The sequence below is a fragment of the Peromyscus leucopus genome, chromosome 7 (genome assembly GCF_004664715.2).
Source record: "Peromyscus leucopus breed LL Stock chromosome 7, UCI_PerLeu_2.1, whole genome shotgun sequence".
Lineage (NCBI taxonomy): Eukaryota > Metazoa > Chordata > Mammalia > Rodentia > Cricetidae > Peromyscus > Peromyscus leucopus.
Genome location: NC_051069.1, coordinates 85,239,697 through 85,255,615, shown reverse-complemented (window position 1 = coordinate 85,255,615; position 15,919 = coordinate 85,239,697). Strand labels below are relative to the sequence as shown.

General features: G+C 44.1%; 1 long non-coding RNA gene across 1 annotated transcript in view; it reads right to left on the bottom strand.

Annotated features, from left to right (window-relative positions):
- Positions 1 to 277: 277 nt before the first annotated feature.
- The window catches only part of LOC119088364, a 58,679-nt gene continuing 43,037 nt past the window's right edge, over positions 278 to 15,919 (bottom strand). Inside the window, exon 2 of the long non-coding RNA XR_005092031.1 lies at positions 278 to 4,618. This is a non-coding gene — a long non-coding RNA (uncharacterized LOC119088364). The remainder of the gene's footprint in view (positions 4,619 to 15,919) is intronic.

Genomic DNA, 15,919 nt, shown 5'->3' with positions numbered 1-15,919 from the left:
GGAGTTATACCTAGACTATATGAAGACTCACTTTACAGCCCAATAATAGAAAAACTAATAACCCAAATAGGCATTTCTTTAAAGAAGATATATAAATGGTTTGAGTTGCTGAGATGGCTAAGTGAGTTAAGGCACCTGATGACCTGGGTTCCGATTCTAGAACCCAACCCACATGGTAGAGGGAGAGAACTGGAACCTGAGTTATCCTCTGATTTACACACACACACACACACACACACACACACACACACACACCACATACATACACATACACACATAAAATAAATGAAATTTTAATGTGGTTAACAAACATATGAAAAGATGCTCAAATTATTAATCACCAGGGAAGTGCCAATCAAAATCACAATGGCATATCATATCCCTCTATGATGGCTGCAATGGAAAGGGCAGATAGTAGCAAATGTTGATGAGGATGGAGAGATATGAAGGTTCATACACTGCTGGTGGGATTTGTTGGGAAAAGGACATAGCAGTTCTTCAGAATGTTAAACTTTCCACGGGACCCAGCGATTCCTCTCCTAATTAACACACAAGAGAAAATAAAAAATATGCCACATAAGAGCTTGTGCATACACACAAACAACTGCAGACACATGCTGTTTGTTGCAAGCACAGTTTAGAGCTTCCTCTACCGAGTCTAGTCTCCCCTCTGCGAGGCTCCACTGTTCTGAGATTCCTTAGCTGGGAAAGCCACGCCTCTGCCAGGAACTCCTGTTGTCTTACTGGGGCTTCCCAACACTGCTAAGTGCTGAAATCACAGGGCCCTCCAGAATACTTGACTATCTAGGTCACTCCAGAGGCTGCTTTAGCTGGTCTGAGCAGCTGCTATGCAGACCTTTTTCTCTACGGGGCCTAACAACACTGGAATAAGGGCTAATCATTTGCCTGGAGGTGTACCCCCTCTAATTTATTACATAGTCTCCTTTTCTCCCCCCCCCAACCCGATGTTGTTACCATTATTTAGGATGCGCATGTGGTTTCTTTTGCTCTTCCAAGCTCTAACATCCTTGCAGCAAAAGGCAAGGATGCAACAGCCAGCACAACCTACGGCTTTGGGGTTCCATCTTCTCATTCTTTAAAGTCTTCTTGATCAAAGGGAAAGTGACATGAGACCCTTGGACTCAGAGAAGTCAGAAGTGAGTCGGTACCCACAGGGGTGTGTACAGCCTGGCTCTCTGAATGCTGGACCATCAGACTTTGGAGACAGCAGACTGCCAGCGCTGCCTCCCAGCCTTTCCCACCTCCTTTGTAGCTAAAGAAGGCCAGACGCCAGTATTCTCCACAAGTCCTATACATTTCAGAATCTAAGAAGGCACTGTCTGCAACCAATGCTTTATCCTGCCACCTGCCAGGTGGAAAGGGTGAGGGGAAATAGCCAGCTCGGTACTTCTCCACCAGCTTTTGGAGAGAGAGAAGGAGCAGCCCTTTGTCACCTGTGAAGGCCAGGTTTCAGAACGTTACTCCATTACCTTCTTGTGAAAACTGCCCCCAAATGTCGTTAAGCTTAGATGGCGTTGGTTTAAAGGGCACACAGACGAAGCAGTATGTGTGTGGGTTGTGTGGTGTTTATGCAGTCATGGGAATGGTAGCCATGCATCTGGGACCAGATACTCATAGTGTTATGACTGGAAATAAAACCAGAAGATGGAAATAATTTTCTGCTCAAAGATGGATGGTCAATAAACTTCCTGGCTTATACATTTTAAAATATCATGTCATTGACAGCTAGATTAGCAACAGTTTATGGCTCATTTGACTGCAGGCAGGGAGCTGCAGAAGCACACATGTACACATATTTATATGATGCAGAGTGTCTTACTAGACATTTAATCTAAGGAGTGTCCATAATGTGTGCAATGCAATGCACAGGCCATAGCCCACTTGCTTTCAGATCCATTCTTCATGCTTCTCCTAATGGCTCTGCATTACAGGTGCCCACCCCTGCAAACAGGTTTCCCAGGCTTGCAAGTTAGGGAGGCTCTTGTGGGAATCAGTCCATGAGAACCGCTGGAGGATGGGAGAGAGGGGAAGGCCAGACGTCTTTTGCCAAGCCTATGGGCCTTGAATGTGCCACTGATTCTAACTATGGGATGCTCCAGTCAGGAAAATCTGCCCCGTCTCCAACTGCTGTCAGTGACCCCAGGAGACTCTGATTGTTCCTGTCACACAGACTGGGAGTGACTCCTGCTGCCACTAATCTGAGTGTCTCTGATTCTCTGTCATCTGTGTAACCAATTTTCCACTTTAAATCCCATCTTGATGACATGCATACTGGTCACTGCTGCTCTGATTCAATGGTGATCAACGCACATGTGACTGAGAAGACCCTCAGTCTGTGAAAGTGCAACTATTTTTAATACAGCATTCTGCAGAAAGAGACAAGCAGCATCAGGAAAGGGTGAATCTGGCTGGCGAGCTGATTCAGCGCAAGATTGGTTTCTCTAGTCCATGTCACAGGACTTCCCTGTCCCCTTCCCTGGTACTCCAAAGAATTACACTACTTGCAGTTTTCAAAGACACTCCTTCCAAATCCTCACCCTATCATTCAGGGTGCACAGCTTTATCTGATGGACATCCTGGGGCTGTTTCCTGCCCCCTTTTCTGATCATGGGCTCCATCATGTAGCAGGCTGCAGGCGATATTCTAACTCTTGAATTCTGAGAACATCAGGTGCCGGGTGCCAGCTGGGGAGAGGGGCCCTATGCCTCTGCTTTCCTGTGACTCTTTGATGAGCTCTAAGCACATCTAATGCTGAAAATTGTCCAGAATGATGTCTTTCTTATAATATAACATGGTTTTCCTTTAACATGGCCAACTATTACCAATTGAGATCGGGTACATTCAGGGTAGTATGGCCATAGACATGGACAACTATTATCATATCCCTTAAATAGGGATGTGGTTACCAATTTACTGTTATTTCTGGTTAGCTGGTTGAGGGTTTGTTCTTCATCTGTGGAAGTTATAGTCAATTGCCAGTAACATTTTAAAATGCCTAAATGCTCGCAAATTCCACTATCTTTCATTCAGCATGTTCGTATTGTAAACGCAATGGTAACAGTGAATTAGAAGCCAATGAATGACTCTTATTCAGAATGGAATTACTCCTCTATTGTAAAGGAAGAACCCACATCCATTCTGGAGCTAGTGTGCGTACTGACTTCCTGCACTGGCCCAGAGGAATGAGATGTTAGTAGTCACACTAAAAGGCATGCTCGTAAGGATTTCAGAGCTTGGCAGTGATTACATCTTATTCATAAATGGTTTCCATCATTACCTGGAACCTCGTTCCTGAACCCTTGCCTAAAATCCTTTCCACTGCTAATTGCAAATTCAGAAAGACTGGGGGTTGGGGGTTACATTTGGCAACAATCTCTAAAGGGCTCTCAACTAAAGTGTGTCACCTGGGGGAGGACTACCTTGCCTCAGAAGTATCCAGGACCTTCACCTTCAAGAAAAGCATGCAAAAGGCCTCGGACTTCAGATGTGGAACCCTGGAACTGTACCAACCCAGACAGTAAACAAGAATTGGATGAAAGATAGCAGATTAAACATGCTTGATTTCTCCTAACCAAGATGATACGAAGATAATAGTAAAAGCACTTGAAAAATGACCCAAATCCAGCAATGACGAGGGGGACTCACGGCAGAGAGGTGATTTCAAAGAGTTTCTGGAGGTGGGTGGTGGACAGGGGAATTTTGACAGGAGGACCAGGGATGTCAAACCTGCATTGTGTAAGTGAGGGCTGGAGGCTAAAACCCAGATGGAGATCTTTCACAACACAAACTCTGGGGGCCCGGGCAATCTGTAAACCTCAGCTGAGTGAACAACAGAGCTGGATCTGTGGCGATTAATAACACCCCACAGATGAGCAAATGACCTCTTGACAGTCACCTGGCAGCCAGACAGGACTCACTCTACTTCTGTGGACCCAGCCAGATGGAGAGGGGTAACCTCGAACACCTCGCTCTCTTCTCAAAGATAAGACTCCATATGCTGGTATTTGGAGTTCCCTGTTAAATATCTGGGTCTTTACCTAGTTGTCAGAGTAAAAGTAAAAGCAGCAGATGGTTACATCACCTTGTAACAAGTGCATTATGTATTAGTTCACTTACTAAACTCTAGAGTGGCCAGTGGCGGGACTCCAGGAGTCCCAACAAATCAGGTCTGTCCATTAGCCCCGGAAATCAGTGGGAAAGTAATAATGGAAAATCATGGAAGCATTTTGACCAGATGTAGCAATGTTGGGAAGACAGAGATGAAGCACCAAGTCTTCTGGGACCCGACAGAAGCTGTAGGGTTAGGGCAAGGAGAAATTGTACATCACATGCATAATTAAGCAGTCTCCATCAGTCTGTGGTCTACTTGGTCTTCATTCTATAGGGCGACTCTGGAAAAGTCCTTATCAGCAGAGAGGACAAGCCAGTTCCCATGAGATGGTTGCTCCTTGGTTCCCAACATAGGGACATTGCTTCCACTTAAGGGTGATCTCATCAAGGGGTGACCTGCAAGGCTTCACATTCCTGGAATCCAAGGTGACTTCAGGTTCAGGACAGAACTAGAGACTTTTGGGCACCGAGGCCCTGGAACTGGATGCTGTAAAGGCAGATAGTAAAATATCTTAGTTATTCTTATCTTTGTGTCTTTAGCCTGGAGAGGGTTAGATCACTTAGGGCTGAGTACCCTGTGTCGCTTGTTTTTAGACACTCCTCGAGTGACCACACTCCTGTTCGGAGTAGAACAGGAGGCTGACATTTGACCCAAAGTAAAGGAGACAGACACAAAACGGAAGAGAAAGGCCAGGCTTCACACCCCTTTTAATTACCTCGAAGGCTCAAGTGAGGAGGCCGTGAACTTTGAGCAAAAGCAGGACCTCTTATTGTTAGGCTGCTTCACACAAGTGGGAGATGGCGATAAGTCACCGCATAGGAAAGCTGTCACACAGCATGCCCCACCCAAGTACAAAAGAAAATGGACTTGAATTAGAATCATATTGCCGCATTCAATATCTGCAATAAAAACATCTGAAGGGGCTGGAGCAATGGTTCTTAACCTGTGGGTCGCAACCCCGACTAATCCTTTCACAGGGCTCACCTAAGACCACTGGGAAACACAGATATTTACATTACGATTCATAACCGTAGCAAAATTACAGTTATGAAGTAGCAACAAAAATAATTTTACGGTTGGGGATCACCACACCATGAGGAACTGTATTAAAGGGTCTCAGCTTTAGGAAGGTTGAGACCCACTGGGCTGGACTGACAGCTCAGTGGTTAAGAACACTGGTTGCTCTTCTAGGGGACCCATATCCTCAGGAAACTTCTTCGGGGAAAAAAGAAAGTATAAGATTGCTCTGGTGCCTCCCAGTCTCTAGTGTTGCTAAGGATGTGTCAGACACAGTCCAAACACTTGCTCTGTTGATAAGAACCGATCTGCCTCCTGCTCCTGTAAAGTGGATCTAAGCACCTTTTTTACAAGTCTGGAGAGATCACCCAGAAATGTCTGAAGAGGTCAGGAATGAGTGCTTGTGTGGAGAGACAGGAAACCACTGGTGTTATTTATTTTCTTAACAAGGCATGTGATTATTTGACAGAACTTTAAAAATAATGAAACATGGGTTATAAAACTATATATATATATATATATAAAAAAAAAGCCAGTAAAAACTTCTCACACAGCTGGTCCAGGTTCTGTCGCCCCTGGGGAATGGAGACAAGGACATCAGGAACTTCCAGAGCTGGCCTGACTGCTATCGACTGGAGGAGACTTAGCTAGGTTCCACGCTTTACAGTCATCATGTAAATGATAGACGCATGGTTTATGATTTCTTTGGATAATTATGATTTTCAAAGAGTCATATAATGTACACTCATTCCAAATGCCAACTCAAATATGTCATCGAAGTCCAGCAGAGCAAAGTATAAAATCAATAATTCTCTTTGTAAGTAGAAAATGCTTATCATTTATTTCCCCCTTTGCTTCTGTCTAGTTAATATTATAAATTCCAAATACTAGATATGAAGCACAATCATCCTCTAACCACTTGTCAGTGACATCTGGTTAGGCTTTGAGGTTTTTGTTTTGTTTTATTTGTTTGTTTGTTTTTAATCCTCATGGAACAGAAAGAGAAGTCACTGTGGGAAGCTCGGTTTGCTCAGAATTTTATCATGGGCAACATTAACGTCTTGTTTTATGAGATTACATTTCCAGAAATGTATTTCAGATTATTCAAATCTGTTCCACATTGACTGAGTAGCAAGGGCCACTAGGAATCCATTTACTCAAGAAGGATTTTGACAGGGCAGTTAAAGAGGGCTCAGTGGGTAAACGGCAAGTTTTGTAGAAGTCCTGTGTAAAGACCCATGTAAGAGTCCTGTGTAAAGACCCATGTAAGAGTCCTGTGTAAAAGACCCGTGTAAGAGTCCTGTGTAAAGACCCATGTAAAAGTCCTGTGTAAAAGGCCCATGTAAGAGTCCTGTGTAAAAGACCCGTGTAAGAGTCCTGTGTAAAAGACCCGTGTAAGAGTCCTGTGTAAAGACCCGTGTAAGAGTCCTGTGTAAAGACCCATGTAAGAGTCCTGTGTAAAAGACCCATGTAAGAGTCCTGTGTAAAGACCCATGTAAGAGTCCTGTGTAAAAGACCCGTGTAAGAGTCCTGTGTAAAGACCCGTGTAAGAGTCCTGTGTAAAGACCCATGTAAGAGTCCTGTGTAAAAGACCCGTGTAAGAGTCCTGTGTAAAGACCCATGTAAGAGTCCTGTGTAAAGACCCGTGTAAGAGTCCTGTGTAAAAGACCCATGTAAGAGTCCTGTGTAAAAGACCCATGTAAGAGTCCTGTGTAAAGACCCATGTAAGAGTCCTGTGTAAAAGACCCATGTAAGAGTCCTGTGTAAAAGACCCATGTAAGAGTCCTGTGTAAAAGACCCATGTAAAAGTCCTGTGTAAAGACCCATGTAAAAGTCCTGTGTTAGCCGGGCAGTGGTGGCGCACGCCTTTAATCCCAGCACTAGGGAGGCAGAGGCAGGTGGATCTCTGTGAGTTCGAGGCCAGCCTGGGCTACCAAGTAAGTTCCAGGAAAGGCGCAAAGCTACACAAGAGAAACCCTGTCTCGGAAAAAAAAAAAAAAAAAAAAAAAAAAAAGACCCATGTAAAAGTCCTGTGTAAAAGACCCATCTAAGAGTCCTGTGTAAAAGACCCATGTAAGAGTCCTGTGTAAAAGACCCATGTAAGAGTCCTGTGTAAAGACCCATGTAAAAGTCCTGTGTAAAAGACCCATGTAAGAGTCCTGTGTAAAAGACCCATGTAAGAGTCCTGTGTAAAGACCCATGTAAGAGTCCTGTGTAATAGACCCATGTAAAAGTCCTGTGTAAAGATCCATGTAAAAGTCCTGTGTAAAAGACCCATGTAAGAGTCCTGTGTAAAGACCCATGTAAAAGTCTTTGTGGGTGCTGCATGCCTGCAACCCAGTGCTGGCGGTTGGGGAAGTCACATGGATCCTGGAGGCTTGCTGATTAGCTAGTTTAGCAGAAATTATGATTCCCCATTTGAGATCTTGTCTTAAAAAATAATAAAATGGAGAGCCATAGAAAGAGAGGCTCAAAATTGACCTCTGGCCTGCATACATATACACACAGAACCACTCATACATGTGTACCCATAATACATACCACACACACACACACACACACACACACACACACACACACACACACACATACACTTATGCCTGGCATGATCCTAGGTTTGGAAATTCAGAAAAATTCCTTGTGTTTACATTCTAATTCTAGGGATAATAACTAAGTATGTTTGATAGCAAGTGATAAAGAAAGAAATCGGAAAGAATGAGGGGGCCAGGGAGGGTGTGATGACTATTCTTGGTTGTCAACTTGACTGCATTTGAAATTAACTAAGACCCAGGCAGCTGGGTACACCTGTGAGGGTTTTGTTTTTTTTTTTTTTTTTTTCTAAATTAAATAATTTGAAGTGAGAAGACCCACTTTTAATCTGGATCTTTTGAGGTGGAAAGATCTACCTTTGATCTGGGTCACACCTTCTGGTGGCAGCCTATAGAAAGGACCCAGAAGAAGGAAGCTTTTGTTCTTTGCCTGCTCGTTCTCTCTCACTGGCAAGTCCATTCTTCGGCTGGCTTTAGAGCCTACTTCTTTGGGATTCTGGCATATACTGAAGACCATATACATCCGTCCTTGTGGATTGAACAACTACTGGATCTTGAACTTGCTGTTGGTTGAACAGTCATTGTTGGACTAGATGGACCACAGACTCTAAGCCACATTCACTGTATCAGTTCTGTCCCTCTAGAGAACCCTGACCAATCCAGGGGAGCTGCCATATCATGCAGAGGCATGAATGGAGTAAGGGAAGTTATCTGGGGACATATTCCACCACCCCAATATTTTGGAAATACATGAACAAATATATTTCTAACTTAAGATATATGTAGATTATGAAAGAGCCAGGTGAACTCTCAGAATCAGAACTGTGTAGACTGGGTAAGATTCATCATGCATTTAGAGGGGGATATGGAAAAGGTCAATGAGAGAATTTCAAGCTCAAAAGAAAACAGGACAAGAAATGAGAATGACAAAAACAGTCCATAAAAGGAGGGTCACCTGGACGGGCAGAGGAAGGAAGGTCACCTGGACTGGCAGAGGAAGGAGGGTCACCTGGCTGGGCAGAGGAAGGAGGGTCACCTGGACTGGCAGAGGAAGGAGGGTCACCTGGACTGGCAGAGGAAGGAGGGTCACCTGGACTGGCAGAGGAAGGAGGGTCACCTGGACTGGCAGAGGAAGGAGGGTCACCTGGACTGGCAGAGGAAGGAGGGTCACCTGGACTGGCAGAGGAAGGAGGGTCACCTGGACTGGCAGAGGAAGGAGGGTCACCTGGACTGGCAGAGGAAGGAGGGTCACCTGGACTGGCAGAGGAAGGACAATGACAATGGGGAAGGAGGGGTACATACACATGGGTTAGGAAAGCCCGGGGGGAGGGACTTAAAGCCAAATGGACTCCAAGCACGAGACATGAAATAAGGAGACCAGAGAATTAGACAAGGCACTGTCTTCACCACAGAGGTCTGCAGGAATATAAATGAAGTCTGTATTCTCCAGATGGAGGAATGCCACGCTGGGCTCATTCGTTGCTGCACTCGCTTACATCATACCCAGCTGCTCTACTTTTCTTTCTGTTTCGGTGATAAATGCCATGACCAAAAGCAACGTTGGGAGGAAACGGTTTAGTTTAGTTTACAGTCTATCATTGAGAGAAGCCAGGCCAGGAGCTCAAGGCAGGAGTCTGGAGGCTGGAGCCGAGGCAGAGGTGGAGGAACACTGCTCACTAGCTTGCTTTCTGGCTTGTTCAGCTTCTTTCCTTAAACAGTCCAGGCTCACCTGCCCAGGACTGGCACCGCCCACATTGGCCGAGCCATCCTACATCAATTAGCCAAGAGAAAATGCCCCACAGACATGCCCACAGGTCTGATGGAAGCAATTCCCCAGGTGAGGTTCCCTCTTCCCATGTGTCAAGTTAACAACTGAAGCCAACTGTGATACCGTGACACACTCAGGCCAAGGAACTCTGGGAGCAAACCTGCACAGACAAATAACTTGACTGTAAAACAGAAGTGGTCATAAAAGCCCTACACCTGACCTGCCTTCAGTCTTACCAAGGCTTTCACTACGGAAAATATAAATAAATAAATAAATAAATAAATAAATAAATAAATAAATAAATAAATAAATAAAAGTCTGACCTCTTGCCTTAGACTGTTTGTGCTACTCTAAGACAGCCAAAGAACAGAAAAAACCATGATGGAGCTACTGCTGTTTGTGCCCATCTGTCTCACATCTGTTTTTACCATTGGATTACAGAGACCATGGCACACACTGTCGAAGTCAGAACCTTTTGTAGTACCTTAGTAGACATAAATGCATTGATGAATGCGTGAACATGGAAAATGAATGCTTTGAGGCTTCCGGAGGGGTCATGTGACAGTCCTGGTTCACTGTTGTCTCCAGCAGCTCTGGTGCTTTCTTAGAAGCTGTCCTGGACTTCACTAGTTGTTTTAGGGACCCCCGCTGTTGCTCCTCTTGCAAGTGGGACTCTACAGAACAACATGCCCATCACCCAGCTTCTTCTGCAATCTGTAACCCCCTTATGAAGTCAACTGTAGCTGGAGAGCTTCTCTCCAGGTCCCGCCAAGCTCAGGCAGCCCACTTATAAAATAAACACACAGACGTTTATATTATTTACAAATTGTATGGCCATGGCAGGCTTCTTGTTAACTGTTTTTATATCTTTAACCCATTTCTATAAATCTATACCTTGTCATGTGGCTCATGGCTTACCAGCACCTTCATGTGCTGCTTGTCATGGTGGTGGCTGGCAGTGTCTCCTCGACTCAGCCTTCCACTCCCAGAATTCTCCTCTCTCCTTGTCCCGCCTACTTCCTGCCTGGCCACTGGCCAATCAGTGTTTTATTTATACAGAACGATATCCACAGCAGTCAACACTGTGTCAGAGCTTATTTCAAATTTCTTGAACCCACACCCTCCTGCCTAGGCTTGTTGGCTTCATAAGTCAATATTTCCTTCACCCCCCTCTTGCTAATAATGTAAATTAAATTATATCAAAGTATAAACCATTTTAGAAGGTCAGTTCATAATATTCACAATGCTTACAGCTCAAAGTCAACTTTTAAGAACATACCATAAGTGCTACTGCAAAGAAATCATCCCTAACCCACAGAACTGCTAACAGGTGGTGCCTCCCATGGGCGCTCCCTGCCAGTCCTTCTAGCCCTCCTCTCAGCATGTAATCTTCATGCAGAAATCCAAGCTTCCTCATGAGTCAACCCCTTTGCCCAATGTTAAACTCTATTTTATGCCCAGGGCTAACCCTGTAATTCTCCACTGCTTCTGTCATCCTGACTGCCTCACTCTCGCCTCTATCCCTTTGTCTTTTCCTGGAGCACCCCCTCATATGGGGGCTTTTGAAGTTAGACTAAACGCATTTCACATTATGATATGGCTACAAAGCTGTAGGGCCATGGAGTGGAATGGGGTGATTTGAATGAGAATATCCCGCATAGGCTCATCTTAGATGCTTGGTCTGCAGTTACCAGCACTGTTCAGGAAGGCTTAGGAGGTGAATGGAGGAAGTGTGTTACTAGGGACATGCTCTGAGAATCTGAAGACTCCTGATGCTCCACGTTAGTTATCTCTGAGTCCTGCTTTCTGTTTAAGATGTGAACTCTCAGCTGCCCCAGCACCATGCCTGCCTCCTGCCATGTTTCCCCACCATGATGGTGATGGCCCCTCATCCCTCTGGAACCATGAGCCCAAATAAACCCTTCCTCCTATAAGGTGCCTTCATCGTATGATTTATCACAGCAACGAAAAGGTGGATAGTACAAAAACAAAACAAATCAAACAAAAAACCGACAGTGACACTGAGATACCATCAATACGCCATATAAAGTGCCTGTTCTTGAGCATATAATTCAACATAATCCAACAGCTTTTAGACTAGTCACAGACATAAATGATCGATATCACAATAATTTTAGACATGTCCACCACCTCAAAAAGAAGCCTCCAACCTTCTCGCTGTCACCTTCCCAAGTCCCCATCTCATCCTAGCCAAGCAGCCACCATCCTGTTTTCTTCTCCATAGAGTGCCCTGTTCTGAATGTCTCATGCATGGTGTGGTGCATCACAAAAGGCTCAAGCTCTAATTCTCCAGACCAGCTCTGCAGAGAGAACGGTGTAAGTGCTAGGATCAGCTGGGAGGCTGGGGAGAACCATGAGGGCGACAGTCAGGAGCTGTTGTGAAGTCACGAGGGCTCAATGAGGAATCTCTGGGCTGCAAATAAGAACACTGGGCCACAAATGGCTTACACAACAGAGACACGCTGTCTATTAACAAGAAATCTGGAGGTAGGTTAGGCTAACATTGACCGTGTCTCACCCATGTTAACAGGGACCCAAGTCTTTATCTTTTGCTCCATCAACTTAGAGTACTGACTTTTGTACCGAGATTTCTCCCTCTTTGTTGCAAGATGCTGTTGCTTTCCAAGGCATCTCCTCTTAATATAATTAATTATAGAAGCATGTATCCCAATGACAGAGGGCACAAAGGGTCTATTTGCAATAGACATCTTACATGAGCCCAAATATTCTGAATATTATAAAGAACCTACAAACTAATAAGAGACAAGTGAGTCCACAGAAAAATAGTCAAAAGATAAGAAGCAAAAGTTTGCAAAGAAGACATCCAAATGATCCTAAACTTACAGAAATAAATAAAACTGTTCAAACTCACCTGTACTACACATGGTTAGAGCTTCCGATTCAAACTCTCCTATGACATTAACTCGTAGTGAGGGCTTCCCGATCCAGGCACTCTTCTTACATGCATACAAACTCCTCCCTTAGTTCCCACAGCAGCTCTTGTGGGAGGGACTTTTATTATGTTCACTTGACAGGTGTGAAAAGCCCCAACACTCTCAGCCGTGAAAATGTAACCATGCCCTTAGTTGGCAACTTCAGTGAGTTTGGCTTCAGAGTCTGTGGTCTGAAGTGCCAGACATAAATCTAGTCAGATAACTTCCAATGACATCAAAAATGAGGGGAAGACTGACTTATATATTGCCACGTGGAATAAAAGTATGACTTACTTCAACTTTGGTGGAAATCATCTATTAAAATTTAAAATGCATAAAATAAAACTATCAGTCTCACTTTTGACAGTGTATTCAATAGAAATTAAAATAAGAAGGGATATTTACTGAAGATTATTTTAACAGAAAAACAATTTTTTTAGCTCCTGGAATTAAATCTATTTGTTTATCCATTGCAACTGTTGAATGGCATGTGATCAGCCATGCCAAGATTTATTACTGTCAATATCAATCAGTCTTGTTCCATTAAAATACTTTTATGAGCTAGGGAGGTGGCTTAGTGGTTAAAAGCATTGGCTGCTCTTCCACAGGATCTAGGATCAATTCCCAGCACCCACATGGTGACTCACAAACATCTATAACTCCAGTTCCAGGGGAGCCAATGGGCTCTTCTGGGCTCAGCAGGCACCAGGCAACACATACATGTACACAGACATACATGCAAACAAAATACCCATACACATAAAAGAAATGAATACAAATTAAAATTCTTTCTTCAGTTTTTATATAAATTTGCTATAAATTTCATCCCTCCAGTCAATAGCAAGACAAAATTACATTATTTCTTATAAACAGTCTTTTTTCCTGTTCTTTTTTATTATTATTTTTTTCAAGACAAGCTTTCCCTCTGTAGGCCAGGCTAATCTGGAACTCACTCTAGACCAGGTTGGCCTTGTAATTGTGGCAGGCCTCCTCCCAAATGTATGAGCCAACCAGTCACTCAGCTGTTGGCATAAAATAATAAATACAACAACAAGGTAACGTTATTCGTTTCTAGTTAGTACTGCCTACAGAAAGTTATAATCCTGAGCCAAGCTCTCCACAAGGCAGTGAAATCTCAGGCATGTACCTTTTGATTCTGTGTCTTTAATGCCTCTCATGGATCATCTTAACGCCACAAGGCCGAGCATCCCAGTGATGTGGAAACGTGGAAAAAATGTATCTTTGATCTGAAGGCATAGTCCACTTAGTAAAATTATGGTAAGTGTTGACTCCAACAGCCAAAGACTCTCATATATGTGCATCAACATTGTTTCAGTATGTGCGCAGAGAAAGGGTGGGCATCTTAACCAAAGGAAGTTGCCATTTTGGTCAAAGTAGTCTCCAGTTGGCATTTTAATATAGTTCAATGTAACAAACTCTCAAGGATGCTAACCTGGATTATGGAAAGGGATGAGAAAATACAAGTTCTTTTATTATATTGCTTTTATTTGAGAGTATGCATTACTGTATTACTTATGGATTTTCAACAATTCTAATATAACTTTGTAAAAGTTTTGTTTATTTGTTTGTTTGGTTTGGTTTGGTTTTAGTTTTTCAAGATGGGATTTCTGTGTAGTCCTAGCTATCCTAGAACTTGCTCTGTAGATCAGGCTGGCCTTGAACTCAGAAATCGGCCTACCTCTGCCTCCCAAGTGCTGGGATTAAAAGTGTGTGCCACCACTACCTTGCTATTTGTACTAGTTAATAAAAAGAAATTGCATGCTCAGCCTGAGCCTACCTAAGCTAGGAAGAAGCCACAGGTCTCAGGCAGGGCACGTCACTTGCTGGCCGGGGCTCCTCCACATTAGCACCGCTGACATGGTGGGTCTCCAAATGTCATCAAACATTCTACAGGGGACAAAAATCAACTCTGCTTGAGAACCTCAGTCTCTCATCAGTGAAGAGAAGCCCAGAACCTGAGACGCTCTCTGTCCTCTTCAATGCTGTAATTTGTTTATACAGGCTATTTTCACCAAAGCCACTAGAGGGGACACTCTGCTACGCAAAGAGCAAAAATAGCAAAACTCAGGCGGGGCCCTTGGTCTCCCCTCTGCTTTGACTGGTTTCTACTTCTGACAGCTCTGGCTTTAAATAGTCTTTGATGCTGGGAGTGATAACCCTTAGCCTTGAGACACCAAGTGTTGCCTGTCTTGTGCTTTTCTGGTGTTTTCAGACATAGTGGAGAGAACAAAATGATCTTGGCTTTGAAAAACATTCTTCCTAAGGCAGCCAGATGAATCATCCTTCTAAAAAAGAATTTTCACGAGGGGAGCCAGTGCAACATCTAGACCAGGAGGCAAGACTCTAGTTCTCTTCTTGATACTGCCAGTTCCAGGCTGTGTGAGGTTGGCCAAGATCCTCAGCCTCTCTGGTTTTACCTGTACCAGAGCTGAGGACACTGAGCTAAGACATTTAGGAGCTTGGTCACTTGGTGTGGTCATATAGGGATTTGAATCTGATTCATCTACTTCCTGGGTAGCTGGGAGAATAAAATGAGACGGGTGTGTTAGAGTCTCAGAAGATAGACGCATTCAGTAGGAAGTTGTGTCCACATTGTGGGAATGAGGAGCTGGCTGAGAGGAGCTCTCTGGGAGGAGGGTAGTGGTTCCTGGTCCTTCACTCTTGCTGGACTCCATCCTGACGTTCATGGTTTCCGCCCTTCATGATGGAAGCGGCCGGTGTCCTCCACGCTCTTATGAGTTACTTAAATGACTCAATAGATGGGAAGGATCTACTCTAACGCCCTCCACCTTTATCCTTCTCTCTCTCTCTCTCCTTCCCCTCCTTCCTTCCCTCTCTTCCTGCCTCCCCCTCCCTTTCTGTCACCATGGAAAATCAAACCTGGGGCATTGTGCATTCAGGGCCAATGGTCTACCACCAAGCAACATTCTAGCCCCTAAAACCATCTTTTTTTTAAATTAAATTTTTTATGGTATATTTTGATCATGTTGTTTCCCTCCCCCAATTCCTCCCAGAACCTCCCCACCCAGCTAATTATATGTTCCCTCCTCCTCTCTCAAACAAAACAAATCAAAATAAACAAGCAAAAAATGTCAAAACAAAACAAAATGAAACAAAAAGCTAAAAAAAAAGATAGAATTTGTTTTGTGTTGGCCACCTACTTTTGGACCCAGGGCCTGCCCTGGGCTGTGGTTGATAGACGTAACCTCCATTAGTGACACTCCATTAGAAGAAACTGACTGTCGCTTTGCCAGTGGGTATCATTTACAAAGAGCTTCTTGGTAAAGGGTGGGACTCTGTGTCCACTTCCCCTCTCTGCGTGGGTCTTGAGCATATTGCCACATTCGGTGAGTTCACCATTTCCTTGGCGTCCTCCATCCCCTCTGGCTCCTACCATCTTCCTGCCTCCTCTTCCGCACAGACCCCTGAGCCTTGAGGGGATGATTTGATGAAGACATCCCATTTAGGACTGAGTGCT